Below are 18,177 nucleotides of genomic sequence, written 5' to 3'. Positions count from 1 at the left end.
CATTGTTTAAGCCAGACTAAAAATATCTATGGGTCAAATGAGGCCTATACACTGTCAGGTTCTTAAAATCTCTCCTCTAGATTGACTGTAATACTTCCTAGCTACTGAGAGCTTATTTTGAGCAATGCCCTGTACTAAGTCTAAAATGTCTCTCAAATATGACATTATCATAGCCTCTTAGCTATTAAAATATCTTCTTGCACAGAGCTTTGAATATAGTCTGTGCTCAAAAACCTTTGCCGAGTGCATTGTGTATTAGTTTTTACCTTTTCTAAATGTCTGTGCCACCTTCCTTGCTGCCCCTCACCATCTTTCCTCCCCTGCTCATGCTTGTTTTGTTCTTTCTGGCTTCTATCTCACATTTGGGCAAAGATATTTAAGATTTTTTTCTCATATTTATGGTGGCTGTCTTTTGAAAGACTAATAGTTGTAACTTTCAGGTAGGATTTTAGACTTAGAATCAATAGGAATTGATGACTAATATGAAGCGGATGATGATATGCCAGAGGGAACAATCAGTGATGATGACTCAGAGCAAGAGGAATCATTAACCAAGATAAAGGAACATAGAAGAAAGAGCAAAACTTGGTGTGAACTTTGTAATGGGGTGTATTGACAATAGAAGAAGCATTTCAGAGGACACAGTGAAGTGGATAGATGGGCAATAAGTAAGACAAAAGCCAGGTTGGATGATGTTTAGATGGAAGAGATTCAGAAAAGGAAAGCAGTCTAGGCATCCTCAACTTCTGGGTGATAATCATGAGTCACAAGGAGAAGAGTCAAAAAATTATCAAATTGTCCGGAGGGACATGGTAATGATAGAGATAAAGAACAATACATAAGAGTTCAGTATCAACATTCCAATTAGTACTTTGCTATCATAATTCAATAGAGTCCTCCTAAAATAATACTTTTTTAGATGCCTCATGCTGGATGAAATCTCATTGTGCTTCAACTTCATGGAATCATTCCTTGTAGTTTAAGATGTAATCAAGGGCATTGGGTTTTCAAGTTGTGCTGTCCAAAGCCCTAAAGATTTGATGGAGGTATCTAAAGGACACTGAGGAAATGAGTTCTGGGCCCCTATCTAAATCCAATCAGTGAGATTCTTTCTTAATTTTTTTTTTTTATATGTTGGTATTTTCAGATTCAGGTTGTGGCTAAAAGAAAAAATCCACTGTTAAAAAAGTTGTTTTGAAGAAAAAAAAGCTTTAAAAATTCACTGAAGTGTCTTGATCATGAATAATTTGTTATGTATCATAAGGCAATGAAGTTTACAAATGTTCCATAAATTACAGTGGATTTAAAGGAATCCCATTAATAATGTCACTCTCATAACATTTCCAGTTGCATTCTTGAGTGAAAGAAAAAAAGAATAATGAGATTACTAGCTGGAGATTTCACAAAATCCAGCTGTACGCATCAGAGGGTATTGTTCATGCGAGAGTTATTCTTCATAAATATTGGTAGAAATAAAGGTTGAGAACTAGTGATCTTGATGATATACAAAGTCCTTAACACTTTTAGGATAGCCAACTCCCCTACTTCCGATCCAGAACCAGGGAAGAATGGATGGCTCACAAAAGGTTCCAGGAAAGAGGTCCACAAGGCAGGGCTGTGGACACCTTTATAAAAAGGAGTGCCATTGAAGAGTTTCATAGAGGTGAAGGGGCAAACCAGGCTAAAACTGATTCAGAAAATCCGAACTAAAGCAAGAACATCAAACTAGCAAAGAGAAAGTGTGAAGTAAATAAGTGGAAGTGAGGGTGAGGGTGGAAAGGAAGGAGACTGACTTGGAACAAATTTAGGTTTCACATGTGTGGAGCATGGGGCTGTTGAGCTATCTTCAACAGCTGGAGCAGGCAAATGGATGCTCTAATTCTATCACAAAGAGCATTTAATTCTTCAAGCCTCAGCTACAATGGCTTTTTAAAACTAATTCTCAACTTACATAAGAATTAATGGGAAGTTTTAAATGAGCATGAATAAGACATAGAACAGGGAGCATTTTGGAAGGCAGATGTAATAGGCGAAGAGAATTAAAAGGTACAAACATCCAATTACAAAATAAGTCATGGGGAGTAGTATACAGAATAGGGAATATAGTCAATATTATAATAAGTTTGTATGGTAACAGATGGTAGCTAGACTTACTGTGATCATTTTGCAGTATATATAAAAATATATCACTATGATATAAAACTGAAACTAAGATATTGTATGTCAATTATAGCTCGATTAAAAAAAGATTTGATTAACAATATGATTTCACTGTACCCTCAGTCACAGTTTCCTGTAAAATCCACAAAATATCTACTGCTGTATCTAAATTCAGGGTTGTGTTTCCATGTGCATTGTCTCAGCCCCATTGTATGGGCATGATGAGATCTGTAAAGTAAATAAAGATGTGATGCAGAGAATAGGGGGAGAAAAAGAAAAAGGATGCCTAGGACCAGGAGCTGAGACTAAATTTTGCTGACAAGACACAAGTTTAAAAATCAGCAGCAGCAGCAGCACTGCGGAACAAGTCACCGTATACAACATAAAGAGGGTTCCCTGGAAATGCAGCTGTAAGAGGGCATACACAGTAATAAAGCAAAGACTGAGCAAGCCTTTCAACCACAAGCAGTAACCATACACAGGAGAGGAGTTCTCTAGAATGCTAAGGCAATAGGATTTGGTATTGCAGATAGACCGACACTCATTCAATTCCAGGTTTAGAGTAGAGGTTTATTAAGCCTATTGGAAAGAATCAGTGTAGAGACACCAGGACCTACCTGCCATTTCAAGAAACTCTTGTTCTTGCCTGTCATACCTCATCCATTGATATGCCTCATAATAAAAATATTATAAGAATTTAATACTATCATTCAAAATGTATGGAATATTTATTGGTAGGCATCATGTTAAATTTTAAAAATATATCATTTTATTTAACCCTCACAATAAACCAAAATTGTTATCAGGGAATATATTATGTAAACTCAGTGTAAACTCCCCTTCCAATCAGATTGCCAGCACAAGCCACTTCTAAATAGAATTTTGGATCTATCTCTGATTATTACCTCACAGATAAAGAAATAAGACTGAGAAGTTCAGTAGTTATACCCAAGGTCCTATGGCCAGGACCTTGGTGCTCTGACCACAGGGCACACACTCCTTTATGCCTTATGTCTTACTGGCATATAGAATGGAGATTTTGTGAAGCTTTTAGCCTAAAATGTATAATCTGAAGATTTTAAACTTTATATTAATTGTTTATTATAATTAAATGTTCTATTATGTGTATGTGTTAAGGGCCTTTAGGCAATAAGATAGCGGGATAGATTGGAAGGATGCACAAGGAAATGGAAGACCCAGGAAAGTATTTCAGTTGCCACTCAGTTTGACCTCATGAACCTGGTAAGTCATTCATTCCCATTCAGAAAAAAACAACAGACATCAACAACTCCACTGATCCAGTTTGTCATCCCCTGAAATGCACTCATCAGCTATTGATTCATTCTTGTGACACTGCTTCCCTTTGTCTCAGCATCTGTTCAATTTTGTTCTCACTCTACCACTGCCTCTATTTTTGCTGTGTTTCATTTTAAAAATTCCCAAAAGTAGAGGATTCAATTTGGTTGGCTGGTCACTATCCAAAAGGTCACATACTACAGAATCCCCCTATGCTATGTTATCAAACAATTGAAGAAAGTCTCTGACGGGAAAGACAGAGACAAAATAGAAGAAAGCAAATTGGGGAAGTTGTGCTGGGGGAAGAAAACCTCAAAAATGTATTAATATCTTCACAGAGATTAAAAAAAAGAAATGTATTCATGAAACAACAGGATAGTATAAAAAAGAATATTTAGAAATAAAGAGTTCTTGAAATACATTAAAAGATGGCAGAGTAAATAAGCCAACAGTGGAAATAAAATGGAATACTAAAAAATTTCAATTAATACCAAAAAAGGCAGAAAATATGAAAAGTGAATAATGATTAAATGGACAAATAGAAAACCAATAGCATAATGGTGGACTTAAACTCAACAAGATAATTACATTAAGTGAAAATTGTCTAAACACTTCAATTAAAAATCAGAGATTACCAATCTGTAGAGGGAAAAAAAGACATAACTATATGTTACGTACAAGAATCCACTTTAAATGTAAAACTAGGTTAAAAGTAAAAGGATGAAAAAAATGTACCATGAAACCCTGCAAACGAGAAATGTTTTGGTATAACTGAATTGGTTCATATACTGATTGAGAATAGATTGTCAAAATGCACCAAACTCTACATTTAACTGATGAATATGAAGCCAATGAAATTTTTAAATACAGTACAATAAAACCTTATTGAGAAGATGGGAGAATGGATGGATGGAAGTGTATATAGGGGTGGACAGGGAAAGGAGTGAAAGAGAGCTAAATCATCACTATCCATAGTGGAAAAGCAGCATATAATATCTAAAACTGGAAAATCAAGAAACAGCAATACATTCAAGCTATTTAAAGGTGTCCAGATATAGAACACCACTAACAAAAATATCTAAAAATAAGTTAAAGTGTTTGCCTCTCAGTAATGGAAAATGTGGGAAGTGGGAAGTGTCATTGGCAGGGACTGATGCTTTTCATAATTAGCCTTAAAGAATTATTTGACTCTCTAAACAATGTAAATGTAGTACTTTGATATAAGAAAAATTTTAGTTTAAAAAATATGAAAAAGCCTAGAATATAATTTTTAACAAAGTTAAAGCAAATGGGAAGATCAGCAGCTAAACAGTTTATAGAAGTGGCTATCCCTTGCCTTTCTCTGAATTCCTTCCCTCGCTTCTTTTGTTGAGCAGTAGTGGAACATAAAAATACGACTGGAAGCAGAATAACCAGGAACCCTCATAACTAGTTATGTTACTTGTGGGACTGACATAATCTTTCCTCTGAAGAGCTCAGCTGCTATATGAACCATATTAAGCATGGAATATTAAAATTATTAAAAACAAAATAAGCATATACAAAAAAAATAAGAATGAGATTACCAAGAGAAAATAAAATCAAATGATAATTAAGACCAAGCCCTTGAATAATTCAATAGCTTCCCCAGGATGCTAATGATAGAAATTGGTAGTGGTACTATTTTATAATGAATCATTCCTGCAGTATATCACTATTTACCACTTCTGACTTCTGTTTTCCTGAAAATACTCAAATACCTCTTCACTATTTGAAGTTATCAAAACCAATCTATGCCACTTCACTCTACTAAAATTACTTGAGTCTAGTTTGGGGAAATATGTAATCACGACTGCCCGTGGCTTGAGCTCTCTTTTATTTGTGCCTTGCCCTGACCCTTTGGAAGGCCAGATATTAACTTAAAATAACTTGGCCTGGCTCAGTCCTGGATTATTGGAACTTTTCTTTCTGATTCAGCCTCTATTGGACATTCAGCATGGACTTGTGAAAAACTAGGAATACCTGATATTATTAACTCTTTGGGCTCAAAATTTATCTACTATTGAACAGAAGTGGCTAAAATAATGAGTCAGAGTCAAGAATTACTTCTTCATTCTTGCCATGAGCTACTTTTGATCTCCAATGTTAGGCCTCCCTTTTCTGAGACTAAAAAAAAAAAAAAAAAAAGCTGGGATTTTGATGGAGATTGCATTAAATCTGTATAATGCTTTAGATAATACGGTCATTTTAACTATGCTGATTCTTCCAATCCAAGAACACGGAATATCTTTCCATTTCTTTGTATCTTCTTCGATTTCTTTTAATAGGGTGTTGTAGTTTTCATTATATAGGTCCTTCGCATGTTTCATTAAATTTATTCCTAGGTATTTTATTCTTTTTGTTGCAATTGCAAAAAGAATTATTTTTTCCACTTCTTTTTCTGATACTTCATTATCAGAGTATAGGAACGCTATGGATTTTTGAACATTGATTTTGTATCCAGAAATTTTACCATATTTGCTTATCGTTTCTAGTAGTGTTCCTGTGGAGTCTTTAGGGTTTTCTATATAAAGAATATGTTATCTGCAAATAGTGACAGTTTGACTTCTTCATTTCCTATTTTGGATGTCTTTTATATTTTTCTCTTGCTTGATTGGACTCACTAGGACCACCAATGTTACATTGAATAACAGTGGTGATAATGAACAGCCTTGCCTTGTTCCTGATCTTAAAAGGGAAGGTTTTTAGTTTTTCACCATTAAGTATAATGTTGGCTGAAAGTTTGTCATATATGACCTTTATTATGTTGAAAATCACATGATATCATTTATATGTAGAATATAAACCTAAAAGCAACAAATGAACAGGACAAACAGAGACTCATGGACATGGAGTATAGACTAGTGGTTACCAGATGGTAGGAGGTGGGGGAGGATGGGGTAGGTAGATGGTTAAAGGGTGTCAAATACAGGGGATTAGAAGGAAGATGAAGTGCATAAAGGGGTTCAAATATATGGTAGCTGAAGGAAACTGGACTTTAGGTGGTAAACACACAATAGAATATACAGATGTCAAATGATAATGTACACCTGAAAATTACATAATTGTATTAACCAATGTTACCCCAATAAACTTTAAAATAAATAAAATAAAATAAAATAATAAAATAAAATTAAAAAGCTGAACTTGGAGAATAGTAATAATTAATTTTATTCTGACTTTAACTTGAAGGTATGAGACCAGAAAAGAGTTTAGAGAGGACCTGACATAAATTCCCTTTTATCCTGCACTTTTTCCATGCTAGTCACCATGTCAGACCCTTTACATAATATTATCTCTAATCCTATACAACTTTTCAAGATAGCTATTATATCTACAATTTAGAGATGAGTACACTGAGGCTTCAAGTAATGCAGTCTTCCTTAGATCACCCAACTATCTACAGAAGCAGTGTGACCAGCTGGAATCCCATAATCGTGATCTTCCATTGCCTTGTAAGGAGGTGTGTCCTGGTAACAGCAAATTGTACCTACCCCAAAATTGTTGAAACAATTAAATAAATAAAATAATACAAAAAAAGCACTGAGACCAGTGCTCTAAACAGTGAGTACTTAATATGTTATCTCTTAATGTAATTATTACTATCATTAGATATTTAATAAGGTAGTAACCTTACCTTCTTTTTACTTTCTCTTCTCCCTTGGCCCAAAAGAAGTAAGAGATGAAATATGCCTTTAAGTAGAAAGGGGTGGCTCCATGACTTAAGAGATTTAAGTAAATGCTCTTGCTCCAGGAGATCTTCTCTACTGGTCAATGCACAGTTCCTGTAGGACAGAGCCTGTTCTGTAAATCACACCCTTGCTATTTAACAAGTGTTGGTACTCAGTACAAAATCCATTTTCCTGCCTGGCTTAGTCCTTCGGTAGACCAGTATTGATGGACTCGTACTGCTTCCTGTGAATTGCCAGGACCAGCATTATAAATAAAGTGGTGCTTATTGAAAGCTCTTACTCTTGCTCATTCCCTTCTCTCACACACAGGCTGAGTAGAGATGAACCCAAAATGAGGTTTCCATGGATTTCTAGCCCTCTTCAATTAGCCAACTCGTGGCACTGTTTTACCTGGATGTAAGCACAATAGCAGCCAACCTACTTCTAGCAGATGATGGAATGTAGCTGTCAGCTCCTTAATGTAATTATTCCTATCAAGAGCTTTTATACTCTCAACCAATTACCATTTCATGTACTCATCTTATAATTTTTCATATGGGCTCCCTCACACATTCCCATATATTCTTGACACTCATATCAATTTCTTCCTTTCGTCTTCTCCCAACAAATACCGCCCAGTTACAGGTGAGGTTTCTTCCTTTTTTTCTCCTCCCATGAGCATCTCCACAGCTGGGCCTAGTTAAATCTTGACTGCTTTTCTGAGTTAATTCTTCACTTCCCTTCCCCAGGCTGTTTGTGGGTGCACAGCTGCCATAAGGCTGCTCATCTCTTCCTTCTTCTCCTCTTTAGGCCTCTGGGAGTTTCTTCTAACAATAATGTAAAAGGGAATTCTTTGGTCTCCTCCTCAAGTGTCTGCCTACAAGAAAGATAAAAAAAGGCTCAAAAACTGGGGAAGAACACTTTGTTACTTAACACTCTGCACAACTATTTACCTTAATCCTGACAGCACATGAATGAGCATGGATACAAGTCTTCTGATATTACAGAGCAGCAGTACAATATGTCCCTCATAAGATCCACATGCGTGTACATTCATTCATCCACATATGAATCGATCCAATAAAAATACTTACCTGCTTGCTATGTGCTAATCACTGTAGTAAATCAGATGGAAACTGGATTGAAGAAGAAGATCCAGACCAGGGCCAAAAGCCAGTTGAGACAATGTGGCAGTAGCTCAGGCAAGAGATGATAATGTCCTGATTGAACCCAAATAGTGGTGGTGGGGCTGGGAAGCAGAGACAGAGATAGGAGAGGTAAGGAGGGTGTATCAAAAGGATATGGGTATTTATTTAGCCTCACTCCTCCTGGGTGATATTTTGTTTTCTCCCTTATTTTCCTTTGTTTCTTTTGCATCATACTTATTTCGTGCTACTAAATTGGATTTTCTTGTGTCCTTATTAGCAGTTTTAAATCATTCCTGAGGCAACTTTTATTGTTTTCATTCATTCATTCACTTCCCTTTAGAGTTTATAAATCCTCAGCCTATGAATGGAAGTCACAGAGGAGGATGAGATATCCAGTGAGCACATATAAAAAGAGAAAAATGGATGATTCTAATTTTAGGGTGAGAACAGGAGGAGGAACTGGCAAAGGAGACTGGAAAGAAATCATGAGCTGACCCTGAGAGTACTGTGCTATAGAAGCCAAGTAAGGAAAGTTGACTGGGTCAACTGCTGCAGTGAAATTAACTATGATAAAGTCTGAAAACAGTCCATTGAATTGGGTAATTAGGAGATGATGGCCAGAAATGGCAATTTATTTCATTGACTTAGTGGAATCAGTTGCCTGACTCCTAAAGAATGAGACAAGACAGAAAATAAATGTAATTCATGCGAGGCATTTGACTCAGAATAGGAGATATGAGGAGACAGCTAGAGGTTGGCATGTGGTCAGGGATGAAGTTGTTTTTTATATAGATGAGATCTGGGCATGTTAAGATGCAAGGAAGAAATAAATTGAGAGAGTAGGATTAAAAAAAAAAGGAAAAAGTGATACGAAGCAGTGGGTCAGATTTGGGGTGATTGAAGACTAGGTGCAAAGACTGAATTAAAGATTGCAAAGGTGGTACTGATTGGGCCCAGCAGGTAGTTGTAATATGAGAAGGGCAAGAAGCTTTGAGACCAAAGTATTGAATTTATCATCCAAATATATAGTAAAATCACCCAGGATCATCATGGCATGACTTGGAAGACTATGATTCAGATGCCAAAACCCTCAACAAATGAGGAGTAACCTCAATTGGATAACAACCAGAACAAGGTTAGATGGTGGTATGAACAGCAGGCAGAGTCCAAAATGAAAGGGGGTTTTGCTTAAAGGTAAGAGATGGTTTGCCAGAGGTAACGGCAATATTGGAGACAGTCCAGTGCTGCCTCAGAGCTCCCTCAGAGCTCTGGACCGTAAGAGGAAATGTTTAAGCAGTCTCCATGTGACACCACTGAAGGGGAGGCAGAGAGGAGGAACCTCACTAGGGGAAAACTGAACTTCAGTAAGGATAAGAAGATGGGAGATTAACTGCCACTCTGATATTGTTTGGAGAAAGATTAGAGATGAGGGGTAGAGGAGAAAAGTTCACATCCATCAGTCCCCTATTTCTTTGAAAAAAGTGAAAGTGACCACAATGCACACAAGGCCCCAAATAAATACCTAGATGCCAGATTAAGGATGTCGAGCCTGGAAAGCAGATCTGAAATGTTGAAGAAATGGAAACTTCTCCCAACACAAAAACAGTAGCAGCTGCTAGTATTTACCATTACATGACCCATTCCAGGAAACTTCTATTTATTTGGAAGAGGAAGAAGGAGAGATAGGGTGAATAAGATGATCATATCACCAGCGAGTACCTAACATGTTAGTGCAGAGGATGGGGGAAAAATGCTTTTAAGGCATTAATAAATTAACAGTTCTAATTAGAAACACAGGACACCCAGTTATTTCGTGGAAATGAATTGTGTGAACAGCTCTATCATCTCGGGGGAAGAAAACCTGAACTTGTTTGTATCCTTTCATAAAACAAAGGATATCAAATATACTTGACTGTCTTGCTTTTAACTTTTTTTTAAATTAACTTCTTTCATGTTGTGCAGCTAATGAAAATACCTACTAGTAGCTACAGTAACTTTGATGTTATAATTCTCAGAGAACACTTTTAAGTGAAATATATAAATCCATTGATGTTTCGCTGGGATTCAAACTCTTGGGCATTTAGGGGGAGGGGAAAATCCAAGTAAATCAGTTATTTCTGTAAAGATCATTTGTATGTTATCAAATTTACATGTTATCAGAGCTTTGAGTATTACACAATCTGGCTAGCAGCCAGATTGATATAATAAATCTTAATGTCTCTAAATTAAAAAGTCAGTAGATATTTGCCAAATAACCTCTGATCTACTACATCAATTTTTGCCTAAAAACTATACCCTCTAGAATTCTACATGTTTACAGCACTCTTCCTCATAATGAATAGTACATATTCGATGTAATATCAAGCTCTACCCTTTTTGCTTTAGTTTTTTACATTTATATAATTTTCTAAAGAGCTAAACAAATGACTGTTGCAGTGGTTATTTCCATCAGATTAAACGTCTTTTATAAAAACAACTATGATATTTTAAAAATATTGCTGTCTTTCCTTCATCAAAACAACCCACTTCCAATTTAGAATCTGAAAAAGCCAAACTAATAAGATGCTATCTTCTACATTTGATTTATAATAGTTATAACTAGTTTTCCCCATAATTGTCATCTAATTTTTAAAACTACAAGCATCTATTGAATACATGGTTCAAAGTAAAAGCAATCATTTAAAACAAATTTGCTTAAAGTAAATATCCCTCAAAATTAAAAAGTAAAAGCTATTATGTTCATTGACTTTTGCTGCTACCAAAGTGCAGCTCCTCAAAACAGAAATTTGAACCATATGTACAGCACAGTTTACAAAAGAAGTTAGACATAAAATTTTTTATTGTATTTAAATAAACCTTTTCTGATCTACCATCCCTTGCCTGCCCAACCACTGTCTCATGCCACCGTCACCGCCTCCCCGCATCACTTTATCTCAACTTCCTTTTTGATTGACAGTGAAATCTGACAATGTTTTCTTTTATGACTTACTGCATTGGTATCATGCTAAAAACAGGACTAATATATTAAAAGACTATCCACACTCCAAGAATACTTTTATAGTTCTTTCTCATTTTTCTGGTACTTTTATGGGGATTTTTATAATTAAATATTTAATCTACACTATTTAATTTATAATAAATGTAAGCTAGAGTTTTAATTTTCTTCCTCCTTTCCATTCCTTCCTTCCTTCCTTCCTTCCTTCATTCATTCTTTCATTCATTCCTTCTTTCTTCTTTCTTTCCAAATGTCAGCCAACTACTCCAATAGCATGTATTAAATAACATTCTTTCTTCATTGATTTAATAACACTTTTATCATATATTAAATTCTGGCATTAATAATAGTTTACACTCTCATAGTGCTTACAACGGGCTAGGAATTGTTCTAAACACTTCACACATATTGCCCTTACAACAACCCTATGTAGTATGGACCACTTTATCCCCATTTTATAGATGAGAAATTTGAAATACAGAAGACTTAAGAATTTTCTCAAGGTCACACATTACACTGCTCACATCTGCTACATATACCTTGTCCCAAATTCTATTTTGTCCCATTACCAATCCCTCAGCTGATATCACACTTTCAATTACTGTAGTTTAACATTTTGACATCTACCAGGGAGCATGCCCCTCACTGTTTGTTATCATGTTATTCTCAAAACAAAATTTTTTAAATAATTTCAACTGGAATAGCTACATGGGCTAGTATCTACCATATTGGACATAGCAGATCCAGATGATCATGTATTCTCTTTTAACCTATTAATATAAGATATTGAAATAACAGATATAATAATGCTAACCCATCTTTCATTGCTGGAAAAAAATCTACTTGGAAATGTTATATTTGAGTTGCTAATATATTATTAATGTAATAAGATGGAGAAAATTGCATTCGCCTGGATTCTTATCACTATATTTGTTCAGAAGAAATGCTTCTTAAATCTCTTGGGATGGCATATAAGACTCAAGAGAATGTGCAAATAACAAGTATAATGGAATTTTCTCTCCATAATGAAGTAGTATAGAATTTTAAGTCCCAAATAGAAAGATTGAGAATGATGAAGTGGAGCCAGTGAGGCTGAGGACTGCATGAGGGAAGAAGAGAAGAATAAAACATTAGTGACATCAGAGAAAGGAACAAGGAAGAAGAGAACTTTCGGATGAGGATTTTTCTGCAAGATTCTATATGTACCATGTGATATAATTCTGTCTTTAGTCCCCACAAATTTTCAGTAAAGTTTACAAAGATCATTAATATTACAGTGTGTGTGTTGGGGGGGGGACTTACAAGATGTGTTCACAGATATTCTATTTCTCTGAACTTCTAGACATATGGCAGGATTTAATTTCCTAAAGCTCTTAAAATTAGTTGTGAATTGTATTGACTAATAAACATAATTGGGAATAACATGGGTTATTTCTAGACAAAAAGTTTTAGTGCCAATGCATGGTTCTCCACATTCCCTTTTCCCTGTCATAGCTACTGGCCCTGTTCCAGATAGTGGAGTCTATGATGGCCTGTCCCTGAATGAGAACTATGTACAGTAGAGGCCACAGTTAAACTGTGATGGACACAATGTGAGCAAGAAATAATCATTATTGTCTTAGGCCACTAAAATGTTTAGATTGTTACCAAAGTATAACCTGGTCTATCCTGACTGATATGGAAGTTGATAGCTTGTAGTGGAATGCTGCTGTATGAAAAAAAAAAACAAAAAACTAAAATAGTTGGCATTGGATTAAGGAATGGAAGGTGGGTGGTAAAGAAAACATTGACGGAGCATGAAAAGATGAAGATCTATGTTATACAGTGAGAAAACATGTAGTACAAGGCAAAGAAAACTAATAGCAAATATGAGAATTATGTCCAGAAAAGAATTGTGGCATTTGGAGCTGATTGAAATCAAATAGAAAAGAAGTCATGGATGTTTTAGAGAGGTTTGTATTACAAAAGTACCTACCTGGACTAAAAATAATTATGACTGTTCTAGACTTAAGATTCTAGATCTCAATCTTCTATTGAACAGGAAGTGGGCCAATAAAGCTACTGCCCCAACAAAGGATAGAGTCCCACTTATTCTCTTCAGATATGACCAGAGAATAATAGAAAAAGAAGAATCTCTCAGGGGTAGACACCAGGAAAATGATCAACGAAGCCAAATCAGAACTTGATCAGGAAAAACACCCACATCCAGAAAAGGGGATCTTTTCCTATTACCCAATCTCTGTGTATATTGAGTAAGTGAGGGGAAGATAATAATTTAGTTTACAAGTTTCCACATCAAAAGAAGCCACATTCAGGCTTGATAGAGACTAATAGACATTACTTTATTCTTGATGAAGAAGTCATCATATATCACCCAGAAATCCTGGACTTTGAGTCTGATTTTGTTACACTATGGGAATTTTAAGTAGTATCCCTTGTAAAATGGACACTTGTGTTTTGAATGTAGAAAGGAGAGTGAACCAAATAATTGGTGGCCAGAATGGAGTTCTCTGTACTATTTGCAAATACTCCAGTCCTTTCTACTTCCAGGATTAAGGTAGGATTGTTTTAAATCAATCTTTAAAAGTTAGCTACAGACATGTGACTTGCCTTGGCCAATGTTATCTAAGAAATTGTGTATATCATCTCTGTGACGATGCATTAAAAACAAGAACATGATTCCCTGTGCTTCCTTCCTCTGGAAGTAGTCACTACATAATTTTCCAAACAGGTGACACACTGAAAGCCTATATCTCTAAGTGAGAAAATCCCCAGCTGACTCTTAATAGAGTAAGAAAGAAATAACCTTTCTTTGTTTTAAACGACTAAGAATTTGGGATTGTTACCACACAAAACCTTGTCTATCCAGACAGATATAACGTTAATTGGGTTTTCTGAGTAAACAGGAAAGGGGGTGAGTTCTGCCCTGACAGTACAGGGCCAATGGAGTCATTCTATGAAGACAAGGAAATAGATATCTTCTGCATTACATTCAGGATATATGCATCTATAGTCACATATATTTATTGTTCTCTTTATGTGCTATAATTTTTTCCAGTTTTTATATCAAAGTTATGCTAGCCTTATAAAACAGACAGACAAATTTTGTGGGGTTATTTTTTCTGTGCTTTAGAATAGTGAAAGGAACAAAGGAATTACCTGTCCCTTAATTTTTAAGTTCATTCGTAAAACCATTTTGATCAGAAGTATCTTTCACTTACAAGTAAAAGATACCTAAACCAGCTTTAGCAAAAATAAAAATAAAAATCAAAATAAAAATAAAAATGTTTTGCACTACTAATAAGGAGGACAGGAGTAGCACTAGTGACTCACAGAATGTTAGAACCTTTCCTTTTTCTTTTTTACATGTCTGTATCTGAGTTCTGTGTCTCTATATCTGTATGTGCGCCTGTCTCTCTCAGTCTCCATCTCTCAGTCAGAGAGTTTCTGTGTGTCTATCTGTGCCCTGATCCCTGTTTCTCTCACACCCCCACTGCAAATGGCTTAATTTAAGTGAGACAGGGAGCTGTGACCATACCATTCCCAGCTTACATCACCTCCATTGATCAACCCAGAAGAGAACTTTTTCCACAGATATGAAAACATAATCATAGTAAAGGGCTCTGATTAACTCTGGTCCCCTGTCCCATCTTGGATCAATATATATATAGGATATATGCAAATATGGTTTGACATGGTGGGTTTACTCCTGTGGCCAGAAATCAGTGTACTATAATTCTCTGCTATCTGAGTATAACATAATTGGGGTGGGAGAGAATTTATCCTCAAAAGAAGGAGTGGTACTGACTAATATAAGGAAAAAGAGAGAAAGATATATGGAGAGACACAATCACTAGACCAATAAACAAAACAGATATCCACTTGAAAAAAAAGAAATGGGCCTAGCCCTGGATGGGGAATAAATCTTTGGCAGGCAACCTTTTTCAATTAATTCCATGGTCATTGGTCTATTCAGGTTTTCTACTTGAGTCAATTTTGATAATTTTTATGTTTTTAGAAAATCAATTTCATCTAGATTTTCAAATTTATTGGGAAAGAGTTAAACAGGCTTTTTCACAGGCTTTTCCTCATAATGTCTATCAAAATGAAAGCCAATGGCATAATGCCAAGGGCAACTCCATAAAAACATTTCTCTGGGGAACTAAAACAAAAGTATTTCAGGCTGCTGCGCTCTCCTGGTTTAGCTTCATCCAGGAATAAAACTTAGTGTATAGAGAATAGATGGGCAGCATATCCTTCAGGCAATTCTCCATACATATTATTTTTCACAATTGAGCTTTTGATAGGTACTGGGAAGCAGAGAATTCTAGGTTATAACCTCTGACAAGAACTTGGAGTACAAATTATTTTACAATGCTCAATTCATATGTCTCCTCGGTCAGCCAAAATATAGAGAGTTGACATTCTCATATGAAAGTTGAGACATCTAAATAGGACATATGTCTTCAGAGAAGACACTTCAGGACCACACAAAAGTAGGCCCATGGAATAAGGACTCGTGGATAGGGCCAAGCTATTCTCAGAACAACTGAACAGCTAGACGAAACACAAGACAGAATGACAAATAACATTCTGGGAGAGCTCGGAAGAAGTGGATGTGCTGCCATCAGAGGGTATGAATACAGCAGGTAGAAAAGAAAAACGTCATACAGGTTTCACTGAGAAAGTAGTAGTGGACATGGGTATTGTAAGATGAGAAGGATTTCAGTGGGCAAAAGGTAAACAGAGGGGCAAGAAAGAACACCATGAGCATGTCTTATGAAACATATTTCTTGAGAGTTTAGGGAATGCATGGAGGAATAAAACAAAGATTGGATGAAAAGATGAATGAGACAGTGTGATGTAAGAAAGTCCGAACTGAACATTGAATGATGTGGAAAATGGCCCTGACAGACAAAAGGCCTTGCACGTCCCAACTCCAGCTGAGCTCCCAGGTGCATTCAGCCAAATGAATAATCCTAGATATAATCACATGAAGCAGAGAAAAAAAGTACAGCTGAGCCCTGCCTGAATTCAAATTAACACTGAGAAACAATAAGCTGTTGTGGTTTTAAGCCACCAGGTTTGGGTATGACTTGTTCTCTTAGGTACATGCTCAGCTCTGGAACTGTTTGCCCAGGCTTATGCTATCCTTATAACTAATGTGAGCAATGTAATGGTCAGAATTCTGAATTTAAACCATCCTTCAAAAAGGACCCATGAATTTTTTCTTCTTTGAGAAGCAGCACAAAGGTATGGATTTTGAAAAAAAAAAGTAAATCCAATGGCACTGTTATTTATACAGTCACCTTGTGTGCACTTTCTTTCGCTTTCCCCACATTATAAAATGTTTCCCTGTATTGTGATATCAACAATGCTTTGAATTACTGTCTAGATGTTCTAAACCTAACGTTCTATATTTTTTTTCCATTACAATGAATATGATGACTGACATTTACAGGAGTGACACACTCACATGGGCTGATCTCTGGGACTCTGAAAGTCCACTCCACTAGCTATATAATCCTCTTGCCTCCATTCTTTAGCACAGCTCAGTTTGGATGTATTGATTTTGTGAATAATTGTGAAAATCTAAAATGCAATTCAAAATTATCATGTTAAATTTGTTGAAATAACCTTGATTCAAGTTTCCCAGACAATGGGAGCAAAAATACCCTGATTCTTTGCTTATGCCATTCGCTTCAATGTAAACTGCCCATCCTTTATCACCTCTAGGTTATTCAACATTTTATAGCCACTTGCTCTCTCTAGTTCCCTCTCAGAAGGCAGAATCTATTGTTTTCTCAACAGGTTCTCATGGCCTATTAAATGTACTTCTATGATGTGGGACTGCATTTTATTAAATTACCTCTTTTTTTGTCTCTCTTGCTGTGAAGACAGGTCCAGTTATTATCTTGACTCTTCCAGTTCCAGTATCACTGCACAGCAAATAGTAGGTACTTGGTAATTCTTGACGGTATTAAAATTAAAGGTTAAAATTAAAACTGTCACCTGTTTAGCAAAATGAAAACAAACTTAAATGGAAGAAAATATTCTGATGATTGATTTTGGGTAAGATCATTTTAGAAAAAAAATTATTTGTGAGTATTATAACTAATATAAATTAATTACAAAAGCAATGGTGGAAGGATAAAAGAAAAAATCAGAACCAGAACAACTCAAATAAAAATGTAATAATTGTGATTAATTCTAGGAAATCATTAATAATAGTGATAAATATATTGCTTTTCTAGTTTTTTACTCTCTTCTATTCTTCCTAGAACTTGAAATCAGGTTTATAATTTGACGCTAGAAACGATTACTATAATTCAAGTCAGTATATAATCTAAGACCACATGGAATCTTTCTTCTTCATTAATCTCAAGGCAAGGTCTTAAGCAGCAGGAGAAAGGAGAAGTGGGGGCGGAGATGGGGGCGGAATCCTAACCAGTTAGGGCTTTACTTCTTTTACTTAATCTTACAACCACAGAGGTAATAGCGATAAGTCAGAGAATGGAGAGAACTATTATAAAATTTCAGTTAGTATCTTCAGATACTAACTGAATAGTTTAGGAGCTATTATAAAATTTCAGTTAGTATCTTCAGATACTAACTGAATAGTTTAGGAGCTATTACATTCACTGAAACAAGAACAGATGGCAATAAAAAGAGCAAACAGAGAAATTTCTGGAAGGGAATAGCTCTACCCATAATTTCAAAGCCTCCCTGATGTAGCACCCAAGACTGTAGCACTCAAGTTAGCAGCCATATTTCCAGGAATAGTCTCCACCTTTGCAAAACAGCAGTGTTAAACTAAGCTGAGGAGCTATGACATCAATCTTTTTGTCATCCATCTTTTTAATCAACTTTATTAAAGTATAATTCACAT

General features: G+C 35.7%; 1 long non-coding RNA gene across 3 annotated transcripts in view; it reads right to left on the bottom strand.

Moving 5' to 3' along the window:
• Positions 1–6,624: 6,624 nt before the first annotated feature.
• The window catches only part of LOC120583369 (uncharacterized), a 29,263-nt gene continuing 17,710 nt past the window's right edge, over positions 6,625–18,177 (bottom strand). The window contains exons 3-6 of one of the 3 annotated variants that reach the window (XR_005647782.1): positions 17,158–17,300; positions 8,240–8,394; positions 7,112–8,022; positions 6,625–6,964 (exon numbers count right to left, since the gene is read on the bottom strand). This is a non-coding gene — a long non-coding RNA (uncharacterized LOC120583369). The remainder of the gene's footprint in view (positions 6,965–7,111; positions 8,023–8,239; positions 8,395–17,157; positions 17,301–18,177) is intronic. The other 2 variants (XR_005647783.1, XR_005647781.1) reach the window with 2 other exon arrangements.

This window comes from Pteropus medius, unplaced genomic scaffold, assembly GCF_902729225.1.
Source record: "Pteropus medius unplaced genomic scaffold, Ma_sr-lr_union100, whole genome shotgun sequence".
Lineage (NCBI taxonomy): Eukaryota > Metazoa > Chordata > Mammalia > Chiroptera > Pteropodidae > Pteropus > Pteropus medius.
This window is presented reverse-complemented; position numbering and strand designations above follow the sequence as displayed.